Source organism: Ischnura elegans (genome assembly GCF_921293095.1).
Source record: "Ischnura elegans chromosome 13 unlocalized genomic scaffold, ioIscEleg1.1 SUPER_13_unloc_1, whole genome shotgun sequence".
Taxonomy (NCBI): Eukaryota; Metazoa; Arthropoda; class Insecta; order Odonata; family Coenagrionidae; genus Ischnura; species Ischnura elegans.
The window spans coordinates 16,157,750-16,168,594 of NW_025791657.1; positions in this window are offsets into that span (position 1 = coordinate 16,157,750).

The following is a 10,845-nucleotide window of genomic DNA, read 5'->3' on the forward strand; positions in this document are numbered from 1 at the left end:
CCAGCGAAATTGGTAAATTCACTCGTAAACAACGTAGGGGTTTCAAGGATATCACTACTTCGCTCAAAGATGATCTTATGAGTGGACTCATTAAAACCGATAATGTGCTAGGCAATTATTAGTTTTCAGAGTGAATATTAATCCACAAATATAATTTTCCTCGGCAGTGTACTCTCCTATATGTTACATTTATATTTTTGGTCGCTAATATGAACTCACAGGTTAATGCATTATACCGGTATGGATACACCAATATACTTAATGTAAATCCCTACATATAATAACGCTGTAATACAGCAATAATACGTTACAAAATACATTATGTATAGTATACATCAATTTCCTTGGTAAATACATTATGTACGCGAGTTCTTGTGCTGTGTGGGCCAATACCAGATTGCCTAAGAGCACTGATTAAATATAACATTAAATTATACGGAGGATTTGACGAAAAACATTACAAAACGGATACCATGCACTTTGCCAAGAAATAAATATTGTAAAAAGTACCTGCTTGAGAGTTCAAGTTCTGTTCCATTGAGGGTTCTTCGTTTGGTCTCTCATGGGTTTCAGCACCAGCATCATCTAAAATGAGGAGAATAAACTGCGCTCTACAAAGATATAAACAAGCATTTCAGAGATGGCAAAAAAATCCCCAAGAAGTAACTGGCTGAAAGTTTTGGCCTGTTGGCAAAAATTTTGATCTCTCAGCTATGAGGAAATAAATCTATCACAGTTATTTCTACACAGATAATAACAATATCAACGATAGCTCAACATCGGTTAGTAGGAATCGCCCAATGGAAAGAATAAATAGAGCAAACAGGAAGCTATTTATCTTGACATCATGCAGTACCTGGCTCAGAAATCGTGGTGTGGTCCACTGAGGGATTCAAATTCTCTTTTTGGAGAATTTGTGACGAAGATCCAGGCTCATCTAAAATGAAAAAATAATAACTAATTAAGGCACTACTCCAGTGGTCTTAAATAGCGTTCACATAAATTATTAAGGCTAAAGATACTGCCATAAAAATTACTTCCTTTATTGCTCCGCTAACACGAGGCAATAAGGGAGGTCAATAAAGTGAGATTCCCGATAAACCTTGTCCTTTATACCATTAAGCAATTACTTTTGCATAAGAAAGGATTTAGAGAAAGGTAACGCAGCAAACGTAAATACAAAAATAAAGGATTGAGCAGCCATTATGGAATAATATGTTTCCACTCACCAAGTTCTTCCACAGATTTCTCGCTCGCTCTGGATGTGGGAGGTTTCCTAAGATTTGCCTTCTTCATTAAATGCTGTGGAAAGGCGAAGATCGATGGAACTGCGTCCGGTTTCAACCATCTTCCGCCAAACTTCTCCCGATCAAAATCCTGCTCAGTGAAGTGGTTTGAGCATACCCTTGAGTGAACAGTGGGGGTAAAGTTCTCTCTTCTTAGGGCGACCACCCATTTTGCTCGTATTTCCTTATTGATAGGAAAGCTAATCAAGAAAATATTCACAGGATAAGAATTAAATACACATCCACTTCACAATGGGAATCCAAGTTCCTAGTCCGCCGGTCCTCACTCGATATGATATTACATAGCGCATACACTACATTACACGCATGTTTTCTCATGTAATAAATATATTCATCGATAATACAGTATTATTTTTAACAGGAAAAAACTTACCAGTGAAAAGAAACACAACTTCATTTGCGGAATCTCTCGTTGCAACCAAAGGCACTACACGTATTCACCATGATGCTGACCCGAATCACGGGACACACGACTAGCTTATTTTGACCACGCTTGCGTGACGTCATGCGCCATCTACCTCCCAGTAAACACGTATGACTCATGCATGAGGTCATAAAGAAGTCTGACGAATTTGTAGGACTCCTACAAAAGAGTCCCAAATGGCCTCATAATGATGTCTCCGTGAGGTCATATGCAATCGTATAGGAATTCTTTTCGCGGTCTAACAAGACTCTGCAGGAGCTCATACAAGAGGTCTTATAGGACTCCTATAACAGTTCCAATATGATATAGGCGCAAATGTGGTGCCTCCACGTGTGTGATAATGGAACTACGTGGAGAACCAGAAAAATTACCCACTTCGTGATAATTCCGATAGATGGCTTTGAAATAGCCTACAAAAACGCCGGGGCCCTTACCAGCCCATTAATTAAAATTTCAAAATACTTTACGCACCTTTCTTTAAGAAAACTCTCCGATGACATAAGTACCCGACGTATTCAATTAAAATAAAGCAAAATAATACATTTTATGAGAACCATAGGTGGAAATAAGAAAGGATAACAAAATGAAATAGACAACTTCATGATATTTATAAATTTATTCTTCATAATATTAAGTCAATAAACAAACATCACGAGTTCCTGAATTCTTCCTCTCTGCATACTTTACGCGGTCTCCACTTGATACAGCCACTGCCTCTCCCCTCTCTCCGAGGCGACACTACCAGCTGATGTCCGATTCCATTTCTTAACAGAGGCTGAAAAAAAACGTTGAACTTAAGAGTGTTGAGAGTTATTATGATAACACGATAACATCAAATAAACCAGATAAAGACTATTAATCTCATTAGAAATCCCTAAAAACTCCCAGGGCCGGTTTTAGCACCGAAGATTACCGTTTTAACTTGGTTAATTTTAGGAATAACCGAATTAGTGAACTACTTTAGATTAACTCTTACACTTAATTACATTCCTATTGCATTAGAATGCACTTAGAAGTTAACTTAAATACATGGTGAACGTTATTTCCATGCTTAATCGTTCCATAAGTTACATTACGAAGTGAAATCAAGCAAATTATAAATCGGTTAGCTCTTTTGTTTGTTAACGTCATGATTTTGAGAACTGAGAAGTTTATAAACTTCAATGATCTTAGGGAAAACTGTTTTGTGAACCCGAGATAATAAAAGCACTGCTTGAACACGTACTAGATATGATCGAGATAGTTTATATAAGCGGAGATAATTTAAAATGCGATAACGGCAAATTTATAAGGATACGATGAATGAATGAAATGAAACATGAACAACATCAAAGGCACGTTACAAAACGTGTTCCACCTAAATATTTTACATGAATATTTACCGATACTCAATGATAAGCATGAACATAACCAGCTTGGAAAATAGAATAATTAATGGGTTTTCTCTTTAACAAGTGGATAAAGAATCGTACACATAAAATCATTGAAACTTACCTTCCAAGTCTCCGTGCACGTAACACATCATGATGTCCACAAGGTTCGTGCCGATCTCAGATCCAATGGAATCCTGATTCACGTTCGTAAACACTAGGAAAAACACTAGCAAGAACTAGGCCATGGAGTACACACGATATTAATCATAAACTAGACGTCTGAGCTCAAGGCAGTAGAATAACACGACAACACAATGGCGGACCTAGCGGAAAGTGGAAGTGTCAGCTTATTTAATAGAATCGGAGGGAGAAGTTTACGAACCCATCTCTTAATATAAGGAGTTAATTGAGGGAAGAAAAAATATTATACACGCAGAAATATGAAATTACGATTGAAATTATAATTCATTAACATATACATGACTTGATTTTTCAGGCCTCATGTGTGTGTGATCTTGAAGACCCCATGAAGTGTGAGGTCCTCAAGACTTCATGAAGTATGCGGTCTTTAAGACATCATTCATGTGACCTCATGAAGTGTGAGGTCTTAAAGGCCCTTTCATTTCTCTTGATGTGGAATCTTAAAGGAGTCCAACGTATGAGTTCATATAAGACCTCATTACGAATACTGTGTTGACTGGGATATATATAAAAGATCTATGTATCCGGGCAGTTTACGATGGTTTACAAGCACATGGTCGGCTGTGTTGTGGTGAAGTTGTTGGTTGCGGAGAAAACAGTTATTTATTTGAGTATTATTTAACCTGTGCTAAATGTCCGCAGTGACGAATTAAGTAATTTGTGCATCCATTCAGTGATAGTGAAAGTCGTGAAGTGATATTTGTTCTTGAGTGTGTTTATTTAATAATTTATTGTGTCTCTTAAGTTGTTGAGCAAGTACTGAGATTTGTATTGTATTTTTATTATGCTTATGTGCGTTACGTTGCCAATAAGAACCGACAAACATTGTCAGAGGACTGTCTTTCTTGTAGGTTTGTTTATGAGAAGTGAAATCATCGTGTTCATAAATATTCTTTAAAGGAGTGTTTCTCTTTTAAAATCACACGTATTATATTGGCATAGTGCAGATTCCGAGTTGTATTAATTTAAGGAAGTACATATTTCTTTGATGAAGGTATGTGAAATATTTGTTGGTGTAGTGGTTGTTCTGTTAATGATGACAAAGCTTGCTTTTCTACAACTATTCAAGATTTTTATAACTATGTAATGGAATATGTGGAAAAGCACAATAAAAGTTTTTCTTACAATCATTCAAATGAATTTCAACTTGTAATTCTATTTCAACATAAATATCTCTTGTCTATTATGTCCAACTTAGCAACAGCGAACAGTTAAGGAACAAAGTATGCGCATAGGGAGAGAACAGACAAATAACCATCTTCCCACATTGTCACAGACAAGGAACAGACAAGGCGTTCCAATTTACATTCTACGAACAGTCGCCTGCCTGTTCTCTCTTGGTCAAGGAACAGGGAACAAACAACCTAAGAAAACAGGCAATGAACTGACAGCGCACAGTCCCCTGCCTGTTCATTGTCTGTGGTCCAACAGGTAAGGAACAGAGAATGCCGCTTTCTTAACAGGGAGGGAACAGACAAGTAACCCTTTTCTCACAGACAAGGAACAGACAAGGCGTTCCAATTTACATTCTACGAACAGTCGCCTGCCTGTTTTCTCTTGGTCAGGGAACAGGGAACGAACAGCCAACTGATAGACAATGAACAGACTTTATTGTTACAGAAATCGACAGGGAAACTGGTTGCAAAAATTATTCTGTGGTCACTTTAACTGTCAATAATATTGATTTGCATCATGAACATAAGATGGCTTACAGCTAAAAGGCCTATTGTTTTATTTCCTTTCATACTCTTCTCAACTACTTTAATATTGCCAAGTAGCTCAAGTGCCATTATTTGAGAACTGATTCAGTATTGGAGTACTTTAAAAAATTACGTACTACATTTTCCTTGAGTTATCTGCAAAGATCGTTTTGATGTTCTGTATGCCTCTTTTAAAAATTAAAAAAGTATGATAATTTTGGATTCAAACCCTCCTAGACCTTTAACAAAACTACTGCACATAAAGTAGACCTCCTCGGCCAAGGACCACTTATGGTAGATATAAAGTAGCCTGAACAAATATGAATCGAAAGATAGAAAAACCCTTGTCACTGATGCTGAAATAAACTCTGATGGCACAACATGAGCATGAAATTTGTCAGCACATTCCATCTGCTACTCGTAATTCCCATGGGGTAAATGCTTGTGTAGTTTGATTCAGGCTATGGCGGCAAGGTCTCTTCCCCTTCCCTCCTTTTAAGCTCTTCGTGGCTTACAAGTGACGGATGCAGGTCACTTTAAGTGCTAATCTCAGTTTTCAACTGCACGGCCCCATCAGTTAAGTGTGACTCCTGGAGGTATACATACTTTTGAAAACATTAGAACAAGGTAGACATCAATAATGAAGACTGAGTAAGTATTAATACAGTGCAGGTAGCTAGAAAGGTCTTTGTTAGACAAATGTAACTATCACATACATGATGTAAGGTGGAAAATTTAAATTTTAGTGAACCTAGAAAGAAAAATTGAGTTCACATCAAAACGACATCCATTGTATCAATATGTTTATAACTTTACTCTCCCCAATGAATGGCCATTGAGATACATTAGAATGATTCTTCATGGGACATAGTATACAACAGTAATTTTGATCACATGCAAGTCACATGACACATTACAATGTTATCAATGAGACACTAGAAGTATGCTGGGATCAAATAAGAGACATCATCTCCCTTCAACTATAATCCTTCACCCTTTCACTGCTGTTCAATCTACGAAAACCTTCTCCTCACATGCGGCGAAAAGGTTAAAATGCGTTTCTTGGGCCCATGGAGCAGGTACTTTTAGGATGGGTGTGGTACACCCTCCGAGGGGTCGCTAATCCACAACCCTAACCTCCACGAGCTCACCCACGCAGGACTGTCTCCTCGACCCTACCAGCGGGGGGGCTCCCTCCCGAAAAGTGACCGCTGACTGCAATTTGAAAATCAATCAATTAATCCGATCATCAGAAATTGATTGTTTTCATCGCACTCCTGCCAATCAAGCAATCAAGTACGTCTTTGAACCGTGTTTCTGCGATGAAAAATAACAATATAGTTAACTTTGCTAAAAACGTAGCTGCGGACCACCGGAAAATGGCCATTTTAGCAAAGTTAACAAAATCGTTATTTTTCATCGTAGAAACACGGTTCAAAGACGTACTTCATTGCTTGATTGGTAGGAGTGCGATAAAAACAATCATTTTCTGATGATCGGATTGATTGATTGATTTTCAAATTGCAGTCAGAGCGGTCACTTTTCGGGAGGGAGACCCCGCGCTTGGAGGGTCCAAGATAAGGGCCAGTGAGGGTGAGTTCGTCGAGGATAGGGTTCCGGATTAGCGACCCTTCGAAGTGCTTCGGCAAAAGTGCTGACCGCATGGCAGGGAGGAAGAAAAAGTACGTCCACAGCAGTCTGTCGTGCGGACGTACTAGGTACGTCCACAGCAGTGAAAGGGTTAAACCAGTAGAAAGAATTTGGCTTGGAATCTACCATTGCAGTGAGTATTTGCAGCACGATAGTAAAAAAGAGACAATGTGAAGGAGATAAAATTCCATCCTCTAGAAGTTTGTTTTATAATATCATTTATAGTCCATTATGGTAAAAAGATTAGATGATATGAGAATTTAGTTTAAGGGTGCATGAAATTAAACTGGGGATTATTAACCTGGGATGATAACGATGAGTGCATTATATGTAAATGGTTTTCAAAAATGTCCGCAGAATGGCAAAAGGGGATATAAGTATTTTCTCAACATCTGAAATGGAGTGCAGTAAAATCCTCATATATATAGAATTTCAAGAATTCCACCATGAAATAGTCTCCTAAAGTGAGTTACTAACAACGAATGCACTTTTATTGTGGTGATATATTTCTTCTAATGAGCAAATCAAGACATACCATCGAACGAAAAATTCTTTCTATATATTTGTACCTACTACATGCATCCTTCACTCAAGACTATAGATATGTTACTAAAAATATCATGTTCCATAAATTACAGTCAAGGGAGAAGCATATTCCAGGCGCATTCTGCATCATAGGCAGGGGCGCCGACTTATAAAAAATATTGGGGGGGCCCATATCGGAGGTCTTACCCCGGGAAGAGGTTAAATTCAAAGTGTGTCGCAGCACAGAAACACTACCATGATTCACACCACTCGATTCAGTTAACATGCTTAACCTTATAATTATTTGTTTCAACACACATAGTTGAATTTATTTTAAAAGGTAACTATCGTCAAACATGGGAAATAAAAATAACAAATATATTTATGTGATTTCACAAAGCATAATATAACTTAATTATTTTCTTGAATTGTTGAGGGGGCTCCGCCCCCCCAAACGAATCTTTGAGGGGGCTCGGGCCCCCTCAGGCCCCATGGAGTCGGCGCCACTGATCATAGGATGACAAAACTCTAGGCTGTTTCTCATCAATGCACATAGTTGATTAAGTGAAACCTATAATAGCATTGAAAGTAGAATTGCGGTCCACCATTGACCCCTACATGAGATGAGTGACATTACTCTCAGAAGATTAGTAGTGTTATATAGCTAAGATTGACTGCTACACAAATATATTAGAGAGTTTACGTTTTGTCTCATGTCGTTTAACTGATGGTCACACAGGTAAGTGTGACTTTCCATAAAAATTACTACAGTTACACTGGGAAAAAGGAATTTGGTCATAAAACCTAGTAAATGTCTAGAAATTAAGTTCATTTAACTTAGGTTTCACTGCAGATGAGAATATAGCTTACCATCACATTAGCTCTGGGTTGTTGGGAGTCTGGCACAGGAATGTATATTTCAGTCATTTGAACTGGGCAAGTGAGATGAGAGGTGCCTTGCATCACATCTTGAATGCAGTCTTTTGTGTCAGCATAAGACCCCAACTTGTCATCACCTGCCTCTTCCTCTTGGATATTCTCTGGAGAAAGTAACAGTGATGAACAACTCACCTCCTTCAGTGTCAGTGTTGAGAAAATCTGGGGGGCGGGACCCCCTTAGCTCTCTGTTATAAATTTAGTTATGCTAAAGCATGTCTGCGACATCGGAGTAGCTAGGGAGTCTAAGGGGACCCGGCCGCCTATAAAAATTCGGGGGGGGGGTGTGTCGCGCCCCCCATATTTTCTAGCGGGACAACGGTCTTCCAGGGCGGGGCGAACCTCCTAACTATGACAGTGCTTGAATGTAACTTAGTCATAAACGAAAATTTTAGGGGGGCCACAACCTCTTCTGTGGGGCCAGGACGCCTCCAGATACAGCCGTGCTTTAAAGTAACAAAATCTACATAAAAAATTAGGGGGGTCATCATACACCCCCCAGAATTTTTAAGGCGGCCAGGTCCCCTGAGACTCCCTAGCTACTACGATGTCGCAGACATGCTTTAACATAACTAAATTTATAACATTTATATTTACTTATAATTATATAACATATATTTACTATTTCTAGATTTTAAGAAAGCTTTCGACACTGTCCCTCACAACAAACTTTTGTACAAATTACAGTCTTGCGGATTAAACGAAACAGTTGTAAATTGGATACGCGACTTCCTCAGAGATCGTAAACAAAAAGTAGTTCTTGACGGAATTAGTTCTCATGTTGTGAAAGTTACATCAGGTGTTCCACAAGGAAGCGTAATCGGCCCCTGTTGTTCATTATATACATTAATGATCTCTGCTCCCGCATTAGTAGTAAAATACGTTTATTTGCTGACGACGCTGTCATCTACCGCGAAATTAGTGATCACTCTGACTATGAAATTCTATCATCTGACTTAAACAACGTACATTTGTGGAGCCAAGAGTGGGGACTCGAACTTAATCTGAGCAAATGCATGGCGGTACATTTCTTGCGGAATTCGTCCAACTCTAACCATGTTTATGCATTGGATGGTATTAACATAAAGGCAACAGACGAAGGGATGTACCTGGGAGTTACGATAACCTCGAACCTCACGTGGGGAACACATATAAAGAATATTTGCGGCATAGCCCTGAAGAAATTATGATTCGTCAAGCGTATTGTGGGAAGATTTTCGGATGAGAAAGTAAAATAAAGGTGCTCTTTCGCTCTCGTCCGACAGCACCTTGAATATGGAGCGAGCATATGGGATCCGGTGCAGAAAGACTTAATCCGCGAACTGAATAAAATACAAAGGAAAGCTGCGCGTTTCGTCAAAAACTGCTACGGCGTACAGATAGTGTTACCCAGATGTTAAGCAAATTAGGCTGGGAGCCGTTGGAGACTCGGAGGCTGCGCGCTAGGCTTAGATTGCTTGAACAACTGAGAATGGATATCTTTAAGAGAGACACAGAGAACATATTATTAGAGCCACACTATATCTCCAGGTCCGATAGAAGCGATAAATTAAGAGAGATGTTTTGCCGAACGGATAGATATGGGAATTCGTTTTTCCTCCTAACCAAAAAGGACTTTAATAAACGCTAGTCCCAACCTCGTTAGAGCACTTCTTTTTTTATAGTTGTAAACGGCTGGTGTCCTAACACCCCCTGCCACACGCCTTTTAGGCGGCTCGCGGGGTATTATGTAGATGTAGATAGATAACAGAGATCTAAGGGGGTCTAACTCCCCAGATTTTCTAACGAGACTACGGTCCTGCCGGGGGGGACAGAACCCCCTAACCATGACTGTGCTTGAATATAAATAAGTTTATTAAAAGCTAGGGGGTCCATTAAACCCCCCCCAGCCCACCCCCCGAAATTTTATGGGGAACTACGACCCTTTCGATCCTGATTGTATAAACAGCTAAGAGGGTACCGGCTCCCCCCCGAATTTTCAGTATTCATATTTGTGTTATTGAATTTGGTCACATGGCAGGCATGCTTTCGCAAACTAATATAATATTTCATGTACTTCATATCCATTCAACTTCCGCAATAGCTACTCCAACGCCTTGGTTATTTTCCTCAGGTTATTTTGCAATAACCGAAGAATAACCAAATACTCGTTACAGTTTTTACTAGTTGAGATGCATTGAAAAAACCTATACCTGTAACCTGCCATAACCGCCTGCCATCGGTTATGCCAACGAGTACTCGTCGCTTAGGTTTTAACCGGCCACTAGGTTTTTCCATTGATAAAAAACTTCCCACAGCGATAGGTTTCCCCAACGAGTACTCCCTCATCCGGTTATTTCTCTCCCGCCTGCCATCGGTTATGCCAACGGGTACTCGTCGCTTAGGTTTTAACCGGCCACTAGGTTTTTCTATTGCATCAAAAATAACCGGTTTTAATGTTCTCTGTGGCCGATAGAGGCGCAGGAAAACCTCAGCCAGTGGCAGCCGTGTAGCAGCGGCAAAAGTGCCGGTAGTTTCAACGGTTAGCGACAGAGTGCGAGAATCAGGAGTCAAATTATTTTTCGTTAATGCCAAAAATAATTTAATTGTCAGGTAAATGGCAGAAAAACAACCGGTTTTTAATGGCTTATCTAAGAAAAAACAAGGAAGACTCTACGCTAAACTTCACCACGAAGAAGGAAGACGAAATTAAAAAATGCGGTAGGTTTTTTAAGAATCGAAGATATGCA